The sequence below is a fragment of the Panthera leo genome, chromosome C1, assembly GCF_018350215.1.
Source record: "Panthera leo isolate Ple1 chromosome C1, P.leo_Ple1_pat1.1, whole genome shotgun sequence".
In the NCBI taxonomy this organism is placed as follows: domain Eukaryota; kingdom Metazoa; phylum Chordata; class Mammalia; order Carnivora; family Felidae; genus Panthera; species Panthera leo.
This window is the reverse complement of record NC_056686.1, coordinates 122,624,599-122,649,144: the sequence shown is the minus strand read 5'-3', so window position 1 is coordinate 122,649,144 and position 24,546 is coordinate 122,624,599. Positions and strand designations below refer to the sequence as shown.

At 38.8% G+C, this 24,546-nt stretch overlaps 1 long non-coding RNA gene across 25 annotated transcripts in view; it reads left to right on the top strand.

Annotated features, from left to right (window-relative positions):
• The window catches only part of LOC122225819, a 166,118-nt gene that overhangs the window by 89,753 nt on the left and 51,819 nt on the right, over positions 1–24,546 (top strand). For 21 of the 25 annotated variants that reach the window (XR_006205400.1, XR_006205397.1, XR_006205386.1 and 18 more), the window contains one exon: positions 10,593–12,950. This is a non-coding gene — a long non-coding RNA (uncharacterized LOC122225819). Of the gene's footprint in view, positions 1–4,518; positions 4,644–10,592; positions 12,951–24,546 lie in introns of those variants that run through there. The other 4 variants (XR_006205378.1, XR_006205377.1, XR_006205376.1 and 1 more) reach the window with 2 other exon arrangements.

Genomic DNA, 24,546 nt, shown 5'->3' with positions numbered 1-24,546 from the left:
GTCCAGATGAGGCTCTTCTTGTAGCTGACAGTACTGAGTAGCCCTGGGAGTTGTTGTCCTAAGATGCTGCCAGGGTGGGGGCAGGAAGGGAGAGAACACACAATTCTATTGAAGGGCATCTGCCCCTGGGCCCCCACAGGGACCAGCAAACTGATTCCAGAAATATGGGAGCACGAGGAAGGGCAATTCAGGAAGGCAGAGGGGCCAAGTGGATGCCATGGGTGGGGTGGGGGTGGAGTGTTGGGGGTCTTGGTGACTCCGACTGTGGAAGGCCTGAGATAGGACTTCAACATCTTTGAGAGGATCGACAGCAGAAGAGGTTAAAGCAAATAAAAAAGGGGACCATCCCATTTCCCAAGTACGTTTCCTGGGAAGGGCTCCTTCTCCACAATACCACCTCTTCTTCTTTCCTGAGCGTCTCCAGCAGTTGGTTTCCTGTTGCCACGTAGGTCAGAGAGTCTATCTTCTCATATTCTCATTTACCTGTTTGGAAACTGAGGGGGATTCCTGGGAGGAGGGACACCCCACGTCTTTTCCCCCACTTCCCACAGGGGCAGGAAAGACCCACTGAACCTGCACTTATGTTACCCAAGTCAACTTGGTTGAGAGATGGAAGTTTAATTTCTTGTTTACAAGACAAATGAGGAACAAGGAGGAGAGAGGCAGCGTTTTTTTTGTTGGTAGGGCATTGGGAGAGGTGACCCACCACAGTTCCCTGGAGAGTGGATTTCCAGAGGGTTTTAATTATGATCGCTGAGCTGCAGTTTGGAGAGACACAGCTGCTGAAAGGCAGCTGTCTTATTTATACTGCCGTCTGGCTGGATTACATTGCCTCTACAGCAGTGAAAATTTTAGTCCACACTCTTGGAGGGGGGTGGTGAGAAATACCTTGTTTTTATAAATCAAATTTATTCTGACTGTGAGCTTTAACTCTCTAGAGGGTGAGAAATTAGATCTCTATCCTGTTTGGAAGGTTTGCCCCATTTCCACTCAGGCAAACAAGGATCAGGGCAGTGGGGATGGCAGAAAGCCCTCTGGTCTACAGCCCATCATTGTGATGGCTGTGGTTCTCACTGCTCAAATTTACAAGGTTTATTGGAAGGTGGGTGGCTACACTACTTCCCTGTCAAGCAGTGGCATGCTGTCTTTGGCTACTGTTCCCACGGCCACTTTTTTTTTTTTTTAAGTTTTTTTTTTTTTTTTTAACGTTTATTTATTTTTGAGACAGAGAGAGACAGAGCATGAACGGGGGAGGGTCAGAGAGAGAGGGAGACACAGAATCCGAAACAGGTTCCAGGCTCTGAGCTGTCAGCACAGAGCCCGATGCGGGGCTCGAACTCACGGACCGCGAGATCATGACCTGAGCCAAAGTCAGACGCTCAACCAACTGAGCCACTCAGGCACCCCTCGGCCACCTTTCTTAATATTCTGTCTCCCCAGCATCCCTGAGCCAGCTCTGGTACTCTGGTTACCTCTCCTTAAGGGGCTGAAAAACTTGTCTTGTTTCCAGGCTCTTTCGGAAAGAAATACCAGATGCTTTTTAAAAAAAATTTTTTTTTTAAATTTATTTTGAGAGAAAGAGAGAGAGCACAAGCAGGGGAGGAGCAGAGAAAGAGGGAGAGAGAGAATCCCAAGCAGGCTCAGCACTTCAACACAGAGCCCGATGCAGGGCTCGAACTCATGAGCCATGAGATCAAGACCTGAGCCAAAATCGAGAGTCGGATGCCTAACTGACTGAGCTACCCAAACACCCCCCAGGTGCTTTTGATATAGCTGCTGCCACATGCCCTGCCCCATCCATTGCTCTGGGACCATTCAGCCTAACCGCTTCACCGAGCAATGGGTCTTGGACACAAAAGGGGATAGGGGAAGGGAGTGCTATCTCTTGGGTGCCTCTGTCCTCTGCAACACAAAAACGCATGAGAGAAGGCAACACTGGCCCTGGCTCCCTTTTTATATTTGCTAGAGGGTAGAGAAGGAAAATACCTACAGTTAGAAGAAACAAACCATGAATACATTATCTTGTCACATCTGTCTAGTCTTTAGAGTACATGAATAAGCTAAGGCAATTCCCTCAGCTGTCCCTGAGAGCTGTCAGCAGCTGATGTTCTTAGCAAAGAAGGTGTGAGCGCAGGTGTGGTCCTGTGGCAGGGTCGGGGCTGAGCAGAGTTCAAGCATCGACTATCAGCCCTTGCTGCCATGGCCTACCTGCGGGTAGCTGCTCAAAATACATGAGAGGATTTGACTATGACCTTTTACTCACTGTCAAAGACAAAAACTGAACAAGTAAGCGGATTGCTTTTATTCAGCCTGTTGCAATAGGAAAGCACCCCAGATCTGAAGCTCAGGGTATCTTGGAATGTGGATTTGCCTTAGAGTTTTATAGGGAGGGGTAAGGACATTACAGATGGAGTGATTTATAGTTGGGTTTGTATTTTAAATGGGGAAAGCTTCAGTCAGTAATCTGCTTAAGTAGTGTGTGTTTTGTTTTTGTTTTTGTTTTCCCCTGTGGCTAGCTAGTTTCAGGGAAACAAAGAGCTTGAATCATTTATGAGATAAAGAATGGGAAGCTGGAGGGTCTAGGTTAAATGGTGTCCCCCTAAAAGATAGGTTGAGGTCCAAACCAGTATTTATGAATGTGATATTATTTGGAAATGGGGTCTTTGCTGAATGTAATTGTGTTAAGATGAGGTCATTAGGGTGAGCCTTAATCCAACATGGCTGCTGTCCTTACAAGAAGAGGTGAAGATAGTGACCCATAGGGGAGAAGGCCACATGATGCAGAGGCAGAGATTGGAGTGATGCATCTTTGAGCCAGTAATTACAAAATTGATGGCAACACCAGAAGCTAAGAGAAAGGCATGGAACGGATGGTTCCATACAGTCTTGAGAGAGCATGGCCCTACCAACACCTTGATTTCAAGCTTCTAGGCTTCAGAACTGTGAAACAAAAAATTTTCTGTTGTTTTAAGCCACCTAGTTTGAGGCACTTTGTTATGGCCACCCTCGGAAACTAATATAGTCTGTGCCTGGCAAAAGGGGAAAGGTCTGTGTTCAGTCTTGTCAAAGGCAAACAAGGGAGGCACCCATGGTGTTATTGGAGTCATGACAAAGTGTGGATGGCATGTTTCACATAGGTCACATGGGGAGGATGGGTATTTTTGTGAAGCCATTTCAGGAACACAAAAGGGTGAGGGGGTTCTTAACATCATTTGGAATATAAGGCTTAGCATCGTGAACCCTCTTAAAACCCATGAATGGATTTCCATTCTTACCAGTTAAATTCTAACCTTCCTAGTCTCATATAGAAGGGTGGAGGTTCCCAACACCATAAGCTTGTCTGCCTTGCTTGGTACTCTAGCACTACCAACCTGCCTCTGTATGTTGCTCCACAAATGCACCTTGCAGTTCACTGATGTGTCTTTGTTAGTGGCATTACTTTTGCCTGGAACACACCCTCACTTCTTTCTCTCTTTTAGTTTTGCTCACCTTCTATATGTATATCTCTGAGAAATCTACCCTCGTGCTGGTTTTTAGGGTCTCTCTGGGATTTCATGGGAGCCAGTGCCCACCTATGCAGAACACTCTTGCCACTGCATTGAAGTCAGGTGCTCCCACTGCTCTCTCTCCTGCTGGGCTATAGGTTCTCTAAACACTCGGATTCTCTATCTTGCTGTGGAGCTCACTGCTTGGTATGGAGAAGATGATAAATAAGTATTTGCTGAGCTGAAATGAACTCTGCCTCTTTCAGACACCTCTCCCTGACCCTTGCAAGTGTTTCCTCTTCAACACTTCATGTTATTTCTTTTTTTCTCCCTGAGAGCCCTTTTACTGCTGTAAGTTCAGCTCTAGCAGAGAAGTGAGGTCTGTATTTTCAGGTTTCATTGCTTCCTCCATATAAGCATTCCATTTACAGTTTTAGTATTCCAGCTACAGCCAGAAAAAATGTCCTCTTTCTTTGCAGAGGCTTAAAAGAATATTTTTATCTCATCACAAAAGTATCGCATGCTCATTGCAAAAAAAAAAAAAAAAAAGTCTGGAAAAATGTAGGAAAGCAAAAAACTGCAAGAACATAAAATCATCTATCATTCTACAACCCAGAGTTGACTATGTATTAATGTCATATCTCCAAACAAAGTGATTTTCATGTTGTGCATTCTATTCTGTAAGCTGATTTTTTTTACTCAACATTTCAAAATCAATTTTCCATGTTAATAAATACTCATTTTTGTGAAAAGCACAAATGCTTTTCAGGAAGGAACTTTTCCACATAGAGACAAGTTCAGTCTTCTGGTGAGAAAATCCTTCCCCCCACCTTTTTGAGGATGAATATATTTAGCTAAAAATCCCCCACAAGTTTGGAAATGTTAGAAGTATTTCTCATGGAAGGTGATATGGAGATTGGTTGCTAAAAATAATAACTAAATTAGAAAGTAAAATGAAGAAATGTCTAATGTGGAAATGTAGTTTCTCTTTCAGTTCCAATGACTGTCTTTTTAATGTCCTTATGCATGTTAGGAACCTAGAAGTGCGTACTTGTGGCTAATGCAAGAAGGCACCCATCATCTCCCTACCAGCATCGCCAACATCACCACCATCAGCATCACCTTCACCACCATCACCATCATAAGTATAAGCATCATCATCACTACCACCACCACCACCAGCATCTCCACCACTGTCACCATCGTCATCATCACCGAAATCACCATGATCATTACCATTATCACCATCATCTTTATCTCATCATCATCACCACCACCACTACCACCATCATCATCATCATTGACATCACCACCACAATCACCAGCATCAGCATTATCTTTACCATTATCACTAGCATCATCATTGCTATCACCACCACCAGCATCACCTTCACCATCACCATCATCATCATCAACATCACAGCATCATCACCATTATCACCATCATCTTTATCACCAGCAGCAGCAGCAGCAGCAGCAGCAGCATCACTACCAGCATCATCTCCACCACTTCATCATCAACATCACCAGCATTATCTTCACCATTATCACTATCATCTTGATCACTACCACCACCATTATCATCATTACCATCAGCACCACTATCATCTTTCTCTTCCTCTCCTCCTCTTCCCACTGCTCCTCCTCCCCTTTTTCTACCCTCCTCCCCTTCCTTCTTCTCCTTCATTATTTTCATCATCATTCTCATTCTCATTTCAACATGCAGTGTTTAGAGATATGGGAGCTATATGGATACTGAGGTACATGAGAGCAGAAGAGATGATGTTAAAAATTGGTGGAATACATTTAGGGCTTTTTCCTGAATTATTTTAATCTCTAGGGCTTATTTAACTCCCTGATGTGGAAACATGACCTGTGAGACAATCTTGATGTAACAGCTTTTCTTTCAGTCTGATAAATTACATTTTTTTCCAAAATAGCATTAATAAAGACAAGCCAGAGATAGTATTTTTTACTCATCTGCATTTATATTTGTCAAACTCACACACCTGCTTAATGTGTAAAGGTCAGGCTTTTAGAGAGAAATCTCACATGGATCTCCCTGAATTATGTAGAAGTTTACCTGGCTGGATAATTTGCATGACTTTTTACAGAAACTGTAGAGAACACGTTCCAAATCATAATATACACATTGGTGTTTATATTTTCTCCTTTGAAGAGGGCAATAACCCTGAGAAAGATGTCAGTACTGATACCACGGAGCAGACCCTGAGTAAGAGCACCTGGTGTCTCCAGTGATTGAAATGATATATTAATGAGTTCTTATTCTCAGTGACATTTTACCAGGAACCAATTAACCACAGTAATTACATCTCATCCATTGCGTGCTCTGAAATGTGAAGTGCATGGGTATTGGGTTGCTGTGTTTGTTGAGCATTTTTTTCCCATGTGACAAACCTTTAAGCATTAAAACTTTGAGTCATTTATTATGTTTCTTTTGCCTTCTGGGTGTCACAGCATGAAGGAAAATCTTGTAAAGGATAGTTTTATAACCACACAGATACTGGTGCGTGTAAATGAGTATAGCCAATGCTAGAAAGCCTCACCATAGCTGTGCTTCAAAGGGTGGCAGAAAATACAGTGGGGAGAGGGCACATTGATAAGAACAGAAAGAGTTAAACCTTCATGCTAAAAACAGATGGCTTAGGGAATGAGAGATTGAATAAGGGGTCCTGATTAGTTGACTCTTCTAGATAATGGGGTGAGTGCTGATAAATGGAAAACTTTTTTCATTGTCATTTCAAAACTGTTTAGAAAAATTCAAAAATATCGCAGTTTGAATTTCTAAAGTAAATAACGTTTCTATACTTCACTTCCCTCACTATAAAATTTGGATAATAAGTGTACTTGACTAATAAGTTTGTTGTGAAGACAAGTAAGTTAACATAGGTACAAGTACTTAGCATGTACTGAGTGTATTGTAAATGCTCAATAAATGCCAGTTATTATTTTATTAAGTCTATTAAATATAATTTGACAGTCTAAAACTTGGAACTTTTAGAAAATAGCACTATTGTGTTTATAAAATATAACATATAATTGGGTAAAAATTAAAATAGTATGTAAAAATGAAAAAGCACAAGAAACTACAATGAGCTCAAATCTCACAAGTTCAAAGATTCATATTTAACCACTGTTAAAATATTTTGGGAAATCCTTAATCTCTCTATAAATAAATATGAATATATGTCCAGGTAAATACACCTAACTTTATGCTATTGAATCATAACATGTTTGTCTGTGAGTGACCTCTATCACTTACACAGTAAGTCCCACATGTTTTTAACAAATCGATATGACTTCCATCATCCTTTTTAATGGCTGTGTAATATATTATGGAGCATACAAATCATAAATCATTTGACTAGCCCTGTTCTCCCCAGTGATGAACATTTGGATTGTTTTCTTTCTTTTTTTTTTAAAATTATATAATTTCTTGTATATGCCTCATTTACATTTACTTCTTTATTGTAAATTCAGAGGTTTAAGATTGTTGGGTGAATATTTTGAATATTTTTGTACTGCTCTTCTAAAATGGTAAGGCTAATTTATATTCAACATGGGTAAGCCTTTTTAGGTTACCCATGGTAACCTAGGTAGAGGTAAGAGGTTGATGTCAGGGAAGAAGGGTGTTTTAAATAGAAGTGTGACAGTGTGAGCAAAAGCAGAGAGATTGGAAAATATATGCTGTATTTGGGGTGACTTCCCACTTTTCTTGAGCTTGTTATTTTTCACTTCACATTTTGTGGAACTCCATATCTTATATTAACTGTTATAGGTGATCCATTTTTCTAAAAGGTATAGTGTGGGTGAACCCTGATCTCTTCAATTTTTTAATCACTATTGGTTACTTTTTTAACACTAGGGTTTACTACGAGGAACAATTATAACAAAAAGTTTTTAAGTTCTGGCGGTTTTATTTATTTCTGTGGGATAGATTTCTAGGATTGAGCTGGCTGAATTGAAGAGTACATATATTTAAATTTTTAATCTATATTTTAATCAGCGTTTCCAGATTGGTTTCTCAAGGGGCTGTAACATTTCACACTTCCACCTGAAAGTAGAATTTTTCCACATCTCAACCTGTAATAGGTATGTTCCGTCCAAATTTATGCCAGTTTAACAGGCATAGCATAAGTTTGACTTACATTTCTTTGGTTACTGGTGAATTGAAGAACCGTGCACATGTTTTCAGCTCATTTGGGCTTGCTAATCTGTGAACTAGACAAAAGACCTCATTTCTTTTGCCCACTACTACATTAAAATTAAAAAAAATGTCTATTGAAAATAATGCATGCACATCGCAAAAAATAAAGTAAGACAGAAGCATTTAGAATGAAGGCAACAGCCACTTGTCCTAACCTTCCTTACTCTTATTCCTAATCCCCAAAGTCAGGCCACAGAATCCATATTAGTTTATTTAAGCAGAAAGTGATATATGTCAGGGTAATATGTGGTTTACAGAACTTCTGCGTTCTTCAGAGAAGATGTGACAGGGCCAGGAGTGAATGTTTTATCCAGGAGAAACCCCCAAGCCCAAAATGAGAATTTTGGGAAAAAATGCCTCTGCTTGGTAGCCTGCTACTCAGCACTTGGGATGTTACGAAAGAGAGAAGAGAGTTTATAGCCAGCTGCCTCAGAAAATACCATGTTACCTCCTAAGGCAGCTGGCTACTGACAACGGGGGAAGGGGAGTTTCTGACCTTTGTCTCTGTAGCATACAGACTCACAGAAAGGGGGTTGGCATGGGTATTGGGTGAGCTAGCTGTGGTGTCTGCTGCAGCTATATTCTAGTCTACCCCTTCCTCGTCTCTTTATTCTGTGACAGTAACTCCCAGGTACATTAAAATAAAAATGCAACTTGCCAGATGCCTTTCCTGAGCAAACTTCCTGAAACCTGTCAGAAAATGTATTGATTTTTTTCCCCTCGTCACCTTAGATAGTTTGTCTGAAGATCTGAATTTTAGATTCAATATTATAATTTTCTACAGAGCTTTGAAATCATGACTCATTGTCTTCTAAATAATGTTACTATTGAAAACTGATTTGCGTTCCCTGGTAGGTGAGGCATTTTGTTTGTTTGGTTGGTTGGTTAAACAAACAAAAAAAAATTTATGTCTGTGGAGACTTCTGAGTCTTTTCACTCATTGAGGCCATCTATAGTTTTGTGAGGATGTGTGGTCAGCACTCATCTGCCTCTCTCAAAAGAAGAATCATCTGTCTCTTCAGTTCAGGAAAATTTTTTTATCTTATTTTGTTGGTTATTTATGCTCCTTAATATTTTTCCTGTGGTGTTTTTTTGTTTCTGTTTTTGTTTTTGGTTGTTGTTATTGTTGTTATTTGTTTTTTCTTCTCCTTCAGAAACTGTTGTTAGATGGATGTTGGTTGGGCCTTCTGTGTTTATCTTCCATTTCATTTGTATTTTCTACCCTTGTCTCTGCCTTAGGATCTGAAGTTGTTTTCAGCTTTATCTAGGCTACCTGTTGTATTTTTGTTCTACAAATCACGATCTTCTTTTCTAAGAATATTTATAGAATTGCTCCCTTTTCACGGCAGACTATTCTTGTTTAATGAATGTAAAACTTTTAACGTCTTTGTGAGGATACTAACTAAAAACTTTAAATCTCTGCCCCCCGCCCCCATCTCTCTTTCCTCTGGGATTAGTTGTTTTGTGTGTTCTTCTTGATCTTTCTCTTTTGTGTGGGAATTAGACCTTCCCTGGCAGACTGTTCAAATTTTTTTGGAGAGTGTTTATCCAGCTTTATTCCAAGGGCAAGCATTTAAGTGTTACCAATTGTTCTGACCACCGTATGTGGCACCAACTTGTATAGCTGCTTGGAACTATCTTGTATCTAAAGCCTTATTTTTTGTCCTGCTTCTTACTCCACTCTGTATCACCTTACCATATGTGCTAGTCAGAATAATGGCCCTCAAAGACGTCCACATTCTAATCCCTGGAACTTCTGAATACATTGCCTTACCTAGCAATAGGGACTTTGCAATATGATTAAGTTAGGGATCTTGAGATGGGGAGAGTATCCTAGATTATCCAGGTGGCCCAAATAATCACAAAGGTTATTGTGAGAGGTAGGCTGTAAGGACAGAGCCAGAGATGGAGACATGACAGCGGGAGCATTGGCAGGGTGCTTGGCCCTGGACCAGGGAGCGTGGGCAGCCCCTAGAAAATAGTGAAGACATGGAAACACATTTCCCCTAGAACCTCCAGAAAGAACACAGCCTTTGGTTGGTCTGTAAGACCCATTTCAGACTCCTGAACTGCCAAAGAACCAAGATAATTGGTGTTGTTTTAAACCACTTAGTTTGTGGTAAATTTGTATACTCCAAGTCATGGAAGAAGTGCACATCTGAGGGGAAGCTCACCTCCCATTCCACGGACTTTTCTCAGCATATTCTGGGCTGTGGCCTCATCCATCTATTTACAGACCAGAACTATCCCATCCCCTTTTTAATTTCTGGAAGGCTGTAAAGCATTTCTGATCGGGCAGTGGTCCACCCCTCCCTATTCCTAGTGCTGTCAGGAGATGGTTTTCTTTTCTGTTTCTTTCTGGTCATAGAGTGGGTTTGAGAAGGGAGAGAAAGCATCAGAGTGCTCTTGGAGTCAGTGACACCCTGATGAACACATGGGTTTACAGAATGCTTCCAAAACCTCATTATTTTAAAGTCACAGCTGTCAAAGATGACCCATCAGAAGGAATTCTTCTGGCTCTTCCTCCAGCTCCCTGAAACCTCACTTTAGTTCAATACAGGCATTTGTGAGACAGCTGGTAGAGATTAGCAGTGCAAGCTCTGTAAATTATGCAGAGTGTTTCTTCACAGAAAGATAACTGGAGTGAAGCACCAACCGGGCCACTAAGCCCCAGGCTCCAAGCCACAGAGCCAGCCTCTCAGCCATCTGATGCAAATTCCAGCCAGGTACCGCTTTGCTCGGGGCCCCAGGCCGGCCCTGCAATGAGGAGAAACACTGCTTTCCTCCAGGAAACTTTGGGAAAGTACCAGAAAGCTGGGCAGGCCTGTGTGGAAGCCTGTATTCTGGAGTGGTGACTGCTGTCTCTTGGTCTCCTGCAGGCAGTGACCTTATTGCCTTGTTAAGGCTCATTACTTGACTACCGAGTTCGGTTCTCACATTTCTTCAAGTTCTGCAACTTCCTTGCGCTTCATGGAGAGAAGTCATGTATCTAGTGGGTTGGCAGCCTTGGCATTCAAAGGGGAGAAGCTTCGATGTTCCCTCCAGCATGGGCACAGTCCACAAAACACAGCCGTTTCTTCACCAGTTATGGCTGAGACTTGGAAGGTAAAATGTCACTTTTATTGTTTGACTATTTCTATCATTTGAGGAATAGTAGAAAGTGTCGAGGTTGTAGAAGACAGACAGGCCTGAGTTTAATATTCAGCTCTGCTATCTCCTAACCATGTGATTGTGGGTACATTTCTTAAGCCTCCATAAATGTCAGATTTTCCCCTTTCAGCTGAAAAGGTGGATAATGTTTATAACATAGTCCTTTTGTGAAGATTAAATGAAATAATGAACATAAAGCTGTTAGCACATAAATATTCAGCCCTTGTCTGCCTCTACTGTAAGGGCTCACAATGTCTTTGAAGATGTTAGCAAGAGCTAATGATTCTCACATACTTTTTATGGCATTTTTTTTCTGATTATGAACATTATAAACGTAAGCTTATGCAGAGACTTTGAAAAAAAAACCCAGAAAATATTATAAACAGAACTCTTACTATCAATCTCACCCTCTAGAGATAATTGCTATTTAGCATTTTGGTATTTTTCCCATTGTTTTTACAAACAATGATGGTGTGGATGTTCATTTTGCATGGAAAGCTGTAACCTGCTTTTGTCACTTAACATTACACGGATACTTATCTTCTTGACAAAGGGATTTCCTCTATCAGCAGCTGTGGGTGTCTAGTCTTGGTGGGATTTGGTATGAGGAAGATTAGACAGGAGGCATGTTGGCCCTTTAAAAGGAAACATTTTAAGGGAGTGAAGTGTAGTGCTTTGGTTTAGCAATCCTATAATGTAATTATGCTTGTGTTTCAAGATGGCATGTTTGGGGTATGAGAGGTTTAGAATACAGTTTGCTTGGACCTGGCTGGACCTCATGCTGAGGAGGCCAAAGACAACACCCTCTGTTGGAGCTGAGAAATCACCTTCATCAAAATGCCTCCTGTCTGTATCTCCTCCGATACTTTGGAGAGGACGTATCATTTGAGTAACTGCACTGCTATAACATGCACGTACCAGAGCGTTCCTTTGCATCAAGCCTCAACCCAGGCCTCTGCAGGAACAGGACAAGGACCCAGCATGTGACTGGGAATGTATGCTTATAGAGACAAAGTCCAGGGGCCCCAAGACAGTTACTAGAAAAAGCTATTTAGTGACCAGTTTCCCCTGAGGAATCTATAATGAGGCTCAATGGGCTCTCTGTGGATCTTCTAAAATTCTTTGTACATATATTTTTCTAGGAAAATAAGATTTATAGGGGAGTCTGTGCCCTGCTCCCAATTATTAAGAACTATTCATTTCAGAGAAGGGGCAGAGTGCATATTCTGCAGACAGTCTCCTGGGAAAAATGATTATTTTTATCATTGAGCCTTAGATAAGGACCAGAGAACAGAGAACCTGGTTATGTTCTCTGGCAAGAATCTGCAATGCAAATATTCAATATTGCCAAATAAGGGAAGATTCATGTGTTTTTTTAATCTATAATTATGTCTTCCTTCCTTCCTTCCTTCCTTCCTTCCTTCCTTCCTTCCTTCCTTCCTTCTTTCCTTCTATTTATCTATCATCTATCTCTTTATATCTATTATCTGTTGAGAGACTGGTTTTACTTTAGACAGACCTGTAAGTAATTTATCTTCTTATTACTTTCTTCATTGCCTACATAAAGCTCGGATAGCCTTTTACCTCCTAAGGTTATTGTAAGGATTAAATGAGGTATCATTTGATGTAAAGTGCTTAGCATAATGCTTAATATATAGTAAGTTCTCATTAAATATTTGCAATTATAATTATACTAATTGCTAAATCTAGATATATTATAGCTCTTAGGCCATTATATGCTCAGAGGAAGTTCCTATACTGTCTATCTCTGCCCTGTCTTCCTTGGCACTATGCCATATGTTGGAATATTGAGTGTTAATGATTTTGGTCTTTATCTATATTTCATTTCTTTAGAAATGTGCTCTTTCCTAGGGTTAATTTGTTAATTGATTGTTTTTATATTAATTACTGATAACATTGAGTTAAAATCTGCCTTTCAGGGAAACTTGTTGGCTAGTTTCGTTGGAGTAACTCTCAGGTTGGGCTGGGTTATGCTTCATTAACAGATGACTTCAAAATCTTAGTGACTTGAGGGGTGCCTGGGTGGCTCAGTTGGTTAAACATACAGCTTCAGCCAGGTCATGATCTTATGGTTCTTGAGTTTGAGCCCTGCATTGGGCTCTGTGCTGACATTGTGGAGCCTGGAGCTTGCTTCTGATTCTGTGTCTTCTTCCCTCTCTGCCCCTCCCCCACTTGTGCTCTGTTTCTGTCTCTCTCAAAAATAAATAAACATTAAAAAAAATTAAAAAAAATCTTAGTGACTTGATACAAGAGAGGTTTGTTTTATGCTCATGCCACATGTCTCTCATGAAGTGCTTGTGGGCCCTGGTTATGTATCCTCACCTTGGTTTGTAGAGCAGCCACCATCTTGAATGGTGCAAGTCACTGTATTGTTGGAGAGAAAGCACTCTGGAAGCATTCCCACTGGCATTTGCATCCTCCCAGCCTGCTGCTACACATGAGACTTTCGATTGCCACTCATTTGCCAGAACCAGTCACTTGGCCACACCGAACCACAAGGCGGGAGTAAGAAATACAATCCTACTCTGTTTCTTAAAGACTGGAAAACCAGAAATATCTCATGAATTTATCCATGACTAAAAAAATTGGTAATGATGAGATTTTAAGTCATGTATGGTAATCAGTTTTGAATATTCAGGCCATTTGTTCTCCCTCAAGTCACGCTACATGAATAACCAGCTAGCACAACTTCCATGTAGAAAATGTAAATGCTTTGGAGACTTGTGGTGATATCCTGAGATGCTGGAGAAGAAGAAGAAGGAATTGGTTTTCTCCTTTGTTTTTCTTAATCACCTTCAATTTGGGTTGGGTGTGTCAGGACTGGTGTTGATAGGCTTAGGGAAAAGTGGTCTTTGGGGCATAGTATTCTCTGTGTATGGTGTTTGAAATGGCATAAGGAAGAGCCTTTGCTGATAGACATGGAAAGGGGGAGGCATGGAAAGCATCAACCTGGGGCAAACTCTTTTGAAGGGGAGATGTAGAGGATTTCTTTTTCTTCAGGTGACCAAAATATATCTTGTGTGGAGTATGAGGAGGTAGCAATATACCAAGACAATTTGGGTAAATTTTAATCTTACCCATATCCTCTGTGAGCTTAGATTTTTCCATTTTACAAGATACTTCTTTTCATCAATTATCTCTTGAATTTCATAGTTATGAATTTGGTAGAGATTTTTTTTTGTTTGTTTTAGGGATGATAATATTGAAGTACATAAAGGAAGAAGGAAAAAAAAACTTTAAAATATTTACTGAGTACCTGTCGTGTGTCAGGCACTCTGAGACACTTTCATATATTTTATTTGATTTTAATCTCCCAATAGCTCTGTAAGTCATGTATTTATTATAATATTAATAAGAAAACTGATGCTTAGAACATTGAAACTGGTTGCATTTGGGGATGCCTGGGTAGCCGTTGGTTAAGTGTCCAACTTGTGATTTCAGCTCAGGTCATGATCTCACAGTTTTGTGAGTTTGAGTCCCACGTTGGGCTCTGTGGTGATAGTACAGAACCTGCTTTGGATTCTATCTGTGCCCCTCCCTCGCTCATGCTCTTTTTCTTTCTTAAAAATTAATAAATAAACTTAAGAAAAAGAAATTAGTTGTATTCAGACTGCATGAGAACCAAGTTTCCTAATTGCTAGCATCTTCTTGGGCCATGTGATCTCTTTTCTTTGCTTCATGTGGGTTTGTTGGGACTGAAGATTTAATCTTGAATTAGTGTTGCCTCTATTCATAGTATTTCTGCTTGACACATTCAATTTGACTAAAATGATTAAAATAGCTTCCATTTTGTTTGGTGAAATTATTACTAAATCATCATAGAGATGGCTCTACTGAGATGGTTGAAGAGCTGACGTCTAACTATGCCAGTGAGGTGTTAGGATTTTCTATGCCAGGGAAGCAAGAAAAAAAAAAATCTTCAGTGCTGATGATACTGGTACCTGATACTCCAACACTGTTACATTCGTTGGTCTTCTTTTTCCCATTTCAACTGGATTCAATATAGATGACTTTAATAATTTGTCAAAAATTTCCAAGATTCCTAGGTATAGATTAACAAGGAACAATACTGGATTCAGCACAACAGCATCAGCAATAACATTTTTAAAGATCAAGGTGACAAGATTTGTTTACTCAATTTAACATATACACATATATACATGCATGGGTGTTAGGACTTTATCTGGAATTTATTTTTCATTTTTCAGTAGTCCATTGGGATTTTCTAATTTGATGTCTATGTCTTTGATCACTTGCTTGAAACCCCAAAGGTCCAAGACACATAGTAATTTGACATTTCATTGAAGCATAAATCTGAACCACAGAGTTGATGAGAAATATAATTTGTAGAATAAATTATACACCTAGAAGTGAGGTCAGCCTGAAGCTTAGCATTTGCGTCTCAACTTGGCTGTGTTTTTTACCATGTGCCTCAGTATATAGAAATAAAAAAGGAAATTATTTTCTGGATAGCAATTGAGAATTGGTGAATTAAATCTAATCCCATTTCTTTTCATATTGTTCAGCATGGGTATAGAAAAAGTAGCTAGGACTTTTACTATTATTTATGTTTTAATTTAAGAGTTGGTAAAATATGGCCCAATGGGCTGAATCCAACCTACCACTTGTCTTTGTAAATAAAGCTTTATTAGAATATAGCCATACCTATTTGTTTACATATTGTCAATGGATGCATTCATGCTACAATGGCAGAGTTCAGTGGTTGTAACAAAGATCATATGGCCTGCAAAGTCTAAAATATTTACTATCTGGTGTTCTAAGAAAAAGTTTGCTGACCCTTGTTTTAATATTTTCCTTTAAATGTTTTGAATATTTTATAGTGTACTTTATATAACACATAGTAGTAGTACATGTATATAATTTATAAATAAATATAGACACATATTGGAGGTACACTTAAAAATCATTTACACAGGGGCGCTTGGGTGGCCCAGTTGGTTGAGTGACTGGCTCTTGATTTCAACTCAGGTCATGAACTCACAGTTCACGGGCTTGAACTTTGCATCAGGCTCTGCATGGAGCCTACTTGAGATTTCCTCTCTCTCTCTCTCTGCCCCTTCCCTGCTCATACTCTCTTTGTGTCTCTCTCAAAATAAATAATAAAAAAATTATTTACTCATATGTGGGCACATTTAAGAACTTTTGGACACCACAGGTTTTAGGCTTACTATTTAAGGAATGCTCACTAATGATTGCCTTTGTTGTGGTGGTTGATGTCATGAAAGGCACACATCTTGTTTTGTGCAATGTTTGTATTTTTATTAATCAAATTCTATGGGAGAAAGAAGTACAGTGGCACATTAAGGGTACCTAATACAAAATGGGAGAGAGGGAGAGGGACAGAGTGGGGAGAGAAAAAGGAAAAAGGAAGGGAAAGAGAAAAAAAAGAGGCAGGCTACCTGCCACCAGCAGTGTCTTGTCGAATACACTTGTGTTAGGTTCAGAGTCAAAAGCACCTCTAATCTGATTGCAGTATGTGCTGCCTGCATGGTGCGATTTCAAGTATTTGAAAAGCTCCTCCCATCCCATTCTAAAGATAGAAAACACTATCTTTAATTGCTTTTTCTCAAAACCTGAAATTTTCCTAGTTAGTCTGCCCCTCAGATTATGTATGGGACTTAAGGCTCTATTGAAAATACATTCTGGATACTGGGGGATCATATTAGGGCATCTGCAGCCGTTAACTCCTTTTGTTAATTAGCTAATTGGATTACTTGGTGCTCATTTGCTTGGTTGAAAAGTAGCTGAAAGACCCTGAATACAAACTCCTTCTTTGGTTTTGGTGAGAACAAACCAGCTCAGAATGGCAGAGATAGATCAGAGGTGCCGTGGCTCGGGGCACAGAGTCTGATGGAGAGGCCTGTTCCAGGCAGCTCTGATCACTGGTCCATCTGCAGGAAACATGGTGATCACAAGTTGCTTCTCTTGAGCTTGAAGGTTCATTAGTCAGTGAGGTAATAAGGACTATATATTACCAAGAACTCAAGGCCCACTGAGAATTTCTCCTGTATGTATTCATCTCGGCAGAGCAAAGCCATGCCAAGCTTAAAACTAATCTGCATTAATGAACAGTCTCCTTGATTTCCATTTTTATGATGTGTACTGGGTGGAGATTTGTTTCTCCCCTGCTCTCAATGGGATGGCTGACTGATGGATCACCTTCTCTGAGAAGCTTGTCTGTGCACAGTAACATTGCAAATGGGTGCAAATCAAAAAATCTTTTATTATTTCATTAAAATGATGACACAGGCTCCTAGTTTCCAAAATTATCTCCTCTCTTCACACGCCCAAACTGAGGTTTCTGTCTTGTCGTGTGGGTTGGTGTTGAAGAAGTCTCTGTGCTAGTGCTGTATGTCAGAAGATGCAGCTACTTGGGACAATTTTGACATATCCTAATTTTGCTAGTAAAGCAGGGGAGAAGACTGTCAGAGATTATTGAGAGTGGGATGAGAGTGAATTGGAAAGAAGAGTTGAGAACTAGGACCAGATCCAGAAAGGCTGGAAACAGTGGGACAGGAGTGTGAGGAGAAATAAAAGGGGAACAAAATAAAGCAAAATGCGGATGGATCACTCTTGGGTTTTAAATTTGGGCCTTAAGCCAGTAGCACAAGATACTTCCTGAGATGATGACCCCACCACCACCACCACCATCATTAGTATCATCCATTCTGGCACTGTGCTAACTGCCGTAGATGTCTTTTTTAAAAAAAATTTTACTTTTCACAGCAACCTTTCGAGAGAGATACTGATATTATTCATATTTCTTTCCTTTTTTAAAAAAAGTTGAGATAAAATGCACAAATCATAAAATTCATTCTTTTAAAGTATACATTTCAGGGGCGCCTGGGTGGCTTCAGCTGGTTAAGCGTCCGACTCTTGGTGTTGGCTTCAGGCATGATCTCACATTTCGCGAGTTCGAGCCCTGCATTGGGCTCTGTGCTGACAGCTCAGAGCCTGGAGCCTGCTTCAGATTCTGTGTCTTCCTCTCTCTCTGCCCCTTCCCTGCTTGCACTCTGTCTCTCTCTGCCTCTCTCTCTCAAAGATAAATAAACATTTAAAAAATTTAAAATATACATTTCAGTGGTTTAGTAAATTCACGGAGTTGTGCTACCACTGCCAGTGTCTGATTCCAGAACATTTCCATCATCCCATCGATGCCTGTTAGCAGTCACTTTTATTCTTTCCTACCCCACAGACCATGGTGATCACTCATCTACTTTCTGTGTCCATATTGGCCTCTTCTGGACATTTCATGTAAATGTAATCATGTAATATTTGACTTTTTGTGACTGACACTTTTCACTTAGCATAATGTTTTCAAGGTTCATCTATGTTGTGGCATGTATCACTACCGCATTCCTTTTTGTGGCTGGATAATATTTAATTGTATGAATACATCATATTTTGTTTATGCATTCATTGATGGGTATTTTGTTTTCCCCCCATGTTTTGGCCATTATGAACAGTGCTGATGTAAACGTGAATGCACAAGTGTTTGAGTGGACATATGCTTCCAATTCCCTTGGATATATACCTAGGAGAGGAATTGCTAGATCATATGGTAATTCCATGTTTAACTTTCTGTGGAACTGCCAAAATGTTTTCCATAGTGTTTGCACCATTTTACATTTCCACAAGCAATGTGTGAGAGTTTCAAATTTTTCACATCCTTACCAATATTTGTTATTGTCTCTTTTTGATTATAGCCATTCATGCAGATACGACATGGTATCTCATGATTGTGACTTGCATTTCCCTAGTAACTAATCATGCTGAGAATCTTGTAATATCTTATTGGCCATTTTTATATGTGATTTGGAGAAATGTATATTCAGATTATTTGCACAGTTTGTAATTGGGTTATTTATTTTATTGTTGAGTCAAAATAGTTCTTTATGTTTTATTTATACTAGATCTTTATCAGTTATATGGTTTTCAACCATTTTCTCCCATTCTGTGGGTTGTCTTTTCATTTTTTTTTTCATAGTAAGTATCCTTTGAGCATAAAAGTTGTCAACTTTGGTAATGTCAATTTATTTTTTTCTTTTATTACTTGTGCTTTTGGTATCATGTTTGAGAAACATTGTCGAATCTGAGGTCACAAGGATTTGCTCCTCTGCTTTTATCTGTTTTATAGCTTTAGCTCATACATTTAGATCCTTGATATATTTTACTATACTTTTAATATGGTGTATATATAATTTTTGTATATGGTGTGAGGTAGGGGTCCAATTTCATTCCTTTGCATGTGGATTCAGTTGTTTCAATACTATTTCTTAAATTTATTTGAAACATTTTTCTTGAGAGACAGAGAGAGACAGAATGAGCAGGAGGAGGCAGAAAGAGAGAGGGAGACACAGAATCCAAAGCAGGCTCCAGGCTCTGAGCTGTCAGCACAGAGCCAGACATGGGACTTGAACCCACAAACCGTGAGATCATGACCTGAGCTGAAGTTGGACGCTTAACTAACTGAGCCACCCAGGCACCCATTTCAGCACTATTTCTTGATAAGACTTGTTTCCATTGAGTGGTCTTGGCACCTTGATGAAAAACAATTGACCATAAATGTATGTATTTATTTCTGAATTCTGAGTTCTATTCCATTTATGTATCTATCATTATGTCAGCATCAAGCAGTGTTGATTATTGTACCTTTGTCATAAGTTTTGAATTTGGGAAGTGTGAGTCCTCCAAATTTGTTCTTTTTTCAAGATTGTTTTGGCTATTCTGGGTCCCTTACACTTTTATATGAATTTTAAGATCAGCTTGTCAATTTCTGCAAAAAAAAAAAAAAAACAAAAAAACAAGCACTTGGGTTTTGATAGGGATTGTGTTGAATCTGCAAATCCATTTTGGTGAATATTGCTATCTTAGTAATATTGTCTTTCACTTCATGAATTTTGGATGTGTTTTCCCTTGTTTAGGTGTTCTTTAATTTTTTTTTCAATTATCTTTTGTAGTTTTCCAATGCAAAAGTTTTTCACTTTTTGGTTAAATTTTATTTCTAAGTATTTTGTTCTTTTTGTTGCTCTTGGAGATGAAAATGTTTTCTTTTTCTTTTTTTTCAATAATTTTTAAATGTTTATTTATTTTTTTCTTCTAGTCTTTAATTTTATTTATTTATTTATTTATTTATTTATTTATTTATTTATTTAATTTACATCCAAATTACTTAGCATATAGTACAACAATGATTTCAGGAGTAGATTCCTTAATGCCCCTTACCCATTTAGCCCATCCCCCTTCCCACACCCCCTCCAGCAACCCTCTGTTTGTTCTCCATATTTATGAATCTCTTATGTTTTGTCCCCCTCCCTGTTTTAATATTATTTTTGTTTCCCTTCCCTTATGTTCATCTGTTTTGTCTCTTAAAGACCTCATATGAGTGAAGTCATATGATTTTTGTCTTTCTCTGACTAATTTCACTTAGCATAATACCCTCCAGTTCCATCCACGTAGTCACAAATGGCAAGATTTCATCTTTTTTGATTGCTGAGTAATACTCCATTGTATATATATACATATATATGTATATACATATGTATATATATGTACATATGTACATATGTACATATGTATATACATATATATATACACACATATATATGTATATATGTATATATACATATATATGTGTGTATATATATATACCACATCTTCTTTATCCATTCATCCATCGATGGACATTTGGGCTCTTTCCATACTTCAGCTATTGTTGATAGTGCTGCTATAAACATGGGGGTGCATGTGTCCCTTCGAAACAGCACACCTGTATCCCTTGGATATTTATCTAGTAGTGCAATTGCTGGGTCCTAAGCTAGTTCTATTTTTAGTTTTTGAGGAACCTCCATACTGTTTTCCAGAGTGGCTGCACCAGCTTGCATTCCCACCAACAATGAAAAAGAGATCCTCTTTCTCTGCATCCTCACCAACATATATTGTTGCCTGGGTTGTTAATGTTAGCCATTCTGACAGGTGTAAGGTGGTATCTCCTTGTGGTTTTGGTTTGTATTTCCCTGATGATGAGTGATGTTGAGCATTTTTTCATGTGTCGGTTGGCCATCTGTATGTCTTCTTTGGAGAAGTGTCTATTCATGTCTTTTACCCATTTCTTCACTGGATTATTTGTTTTTTGGGTGTTGAGTTTGATAAGTTCTTTATAGATTTTGGATACTAACCCTTTATCTGATATGTCATTTGCAAATATCTTCTCCCATTCTGTTGGTTGCCTTTTAGTTTCGATGATTGTTTCCTTCGCTGTGCAGAAGCTTTTTATTTTGATGAGGTCCAGTAGTTCATTTTTGCTTTTGTTTCCCTTGCCTCTGGAGACATGTTGAGTAAGAAGTTGCTGCGGGCAAGATCAAAGAGGTTTTTGCCTGCTTTCTCCTCAGGGATTTTGATGGCTTCCTGTCTTACATTTAGGTCTTTCATCCATTTTGAGTTTATTTTTGTGTATGGTATAAGAAAGTGGTACAGGTTCATTCTTCTGCATGTCCAGTTTTCCCAGAACCACTTGCTGAAGAGAGTGTGTTTATTCCATTGGATATTTTTTCCTGCTTTGTCAAAGATTAGTTGGCCCTACGTTTGTGGGTCCATTTCTGGGTTCTCTATTCTGTTCCATTGATCTGAGTGTCTGTTCTTGTTCCAGTACCATACTGTCTTGATAATTACAACTTTGTAGTATAGCTTGAAGTCTGGGATTGTGATGCCTCCTGCTTTGGTTTTCTTTTTCAAGATTGCTTTGGCTATTCGGGGTCTTTTCTTGTTCCATGCAAATTTTAGGATTATTTGTTCTAACTCTGTGAAGAATGCTGGTGTTATTTTGATTGGGATTGCATTGAAAATGTAGATTGCTTTGGGTAGTATCAACATTTTAACAATATTTGTTCTTTCTATCCAGGAGCATGGAATCTTTTTTCCATTTTTTGGTGTCTTCTTTAATTTCTTTCATAAGCTTTCTATAGTTTTTAGTGTATACATTTTTCAGCTCTTTGGTTAGATTCATTCCTAGGTATTTTATGGTTTTTGGTGCAACTGTAAATGGGATTGAATTCTTGATTTCTCTTTCTGTTGCTTTATTCTTGGTGTATACGAATGCAACCGATTTATGTGCATTGATTTTGTATCCTGCAACTTTGTTGAATTCATCAATCAGTTCTAGCAGTTTTTTGGTGGAATCTTTAGGGTTTTCCATATAGAGTATCATGTCATCTGTGAAGAATGAAAGTTTGACCTCCTCCTGGCTGATTTGGATGCCTTTATTTCTTTGTGTTGTCTGATTTCAGTGGCTAAGACTTCCAATATTATGTTGAATAACAGTGGTGAGAGTGGACATCCCTGTCTTGTTCCTGACCTTAGGAGGAAAGCTCTCAATTTTTCCCCATTGAGGATGATATTAGCATTGGGTTGTTCATATATGGCTTTTATAATCTCGAGGTATGATCCTTCTATCCCTATTTTCTTGAGGGTTTTTATCAAGAAAGGATGCTGTATTTTGTCAAATGCTTCCTCTGCATCTATTGAGAGGATCATATGGTTCTTGTCCTTTCTTTTATTGATGTGATGAATCACGTTAATTGTTTTGTGGATATTGAACCAGCCCTGCATCCCAGGTATAAATCCCACTTGGTCGTGATGAATAATTTTTTAAAATGTATTGTTGGATCTGGTTGGCTAATATCTTGTTGAGGATTTTTACATCCATGTTCATCAGGGAAATTGGTGTATAGTTCTCCTTTTTAGTGGGGTCTCTGTCTGGTTTTGGAATCAAGGTAATGCTGGCTTCATAGAAAGACTTTGGAAGTTTTCCTTCCATTTCAATTTTTGGGAACAGCTTCAAGAATAGGTGTTAACTCTTCCTTAAATGTTTGGTAGAATTCCCCTGGAAAGCCATCTGGCCCTGGACTCTTGTTATTTGGGAGATTTTTAATTACTAATTCAATTTCCTTACTGGTTATGGGTCTGTTCAAATTTTCTATTTCTTCCCGTTTCAGTTTTGGTAGTGTACATGTTTCTAGGAATTTGTCTATTGCTTCCAGATTGCCCATTTTATTGGCATATAATTGCTCATAATATTCTCTTATTATTGTTTTTATTGCTGCTGTGTTGGTTGTGATCTCTGCTCTTTCATTCTTGATTTTATTTATTTGGGTCCTTTCCTTTTTCTTTTTGATCAAACTGGCTAGTGGTTATTAATTTTGTTAATTCTTTCAAAGAACCAGCTTATGGTTTCATTGATCTGTTCTACTGTTTTTTTGGTTTCAATAGCATTAATTTCCGTTCTAATCTTTATTATTTTCTGTCTTCTGCTGGTTTTGGGTTTTATTTGCTATTCTTTTTGCAGCTCTTTAAGGCATAAAGTTAGGTTGTGTATCTGAGATCTTTCTTCCTTCTTTAAGAAGGCCTGGATTGCTATATACTTTCCTCTTATGACAAACTTTGCTGTGTCCCAGAGGTTTGGGTTGTGGTGTTATCATTTTCATTGGCTGCCATATACTTTTTAGTTTCCTTTTTAATTGATTGGTTATCCCATTCACTCTTTACTAGGGTGTTCTTCAGTTTCCAAGTATTTGTTACCTTTCCAAATTTTTTTCTTGTGGTTGATTTTGAGTTTCATAGTGTTATGGTCTGAAAATATGCATGGTATGATCTTGATCTTTTTGTACTTGCCGAGGGCTGATTTGTGTCCCAGTATGTGGTCTATGCTGGAGAACATTCCATGTGCACTGGAGAAAAACGTATATTCTGCTGGTTTAGGATGAAATGTTCTGAATATATCTGTTCCATCTGGTCCAGTGTGTCATTCAAAGCCATTGTTTCCTTGTTGATTTTTTGATTAGATGATCTGTCCATTACTGTGAGTAGGGTGTTGAGCTCTCCTACTATTATGGTATTACTATCAATGAGTTTCTTTATGTTCGTGATTAATTGGTTTATATATATGGGTGCTGCCACATTGGTGCATAAATGTTTACAATTGTTAGGTCTTCTTAGTGGATAGACCCCTTAATTATGATATAATGCCCTTCTTCATCTTTTGATACAGTCTTTATTTTAAAGTCTAGATTGTCTGATATATGTATGGCTACTCTGGCTTTCTTTTGTTGACCATTAGCATGATAGATGGTTCTCCATCCCCTTACTTTTAATCTGAAGGTGTCATTAGGTCTAAAGTGGGTCTTTTGCAAATAGCATATAGATGGATCTTGTTTTCTTATCCATTGTGTTACCCTATATCTTTTGCTTGGAGCATTCATGAGTCCATTGACATTTAGAGTGAGTACTGAAAAATTTATTGACATTATGTTGCTTGTAGAGTTGGAGTTTCTGGTGGTGTTCTCTGGTCCTTTCTAATCTTTGTTGCTTTTGGTATGTATGTATGTATGTATGTATATATGTATGTATGTATGTATTTATTTATTTTTTCATCTTTTCTCCCCTCAGAGAGACCCCCTTAAAATTTTTTGCAAAGCTGGTTTAGTGGTCACAAACTCCTTTAATTTTTGTTTGTCTGGGAAATTTTTATCTCTCCATTTTGAACAAAAGCCTTGCTGGATAAAGAATTCTTGGTTGCATATTTTTCTGATTCAGCACATTCAATATATCCTGCCACTCCTTTCTGGCCTGCCAAGTTTCTGTGGA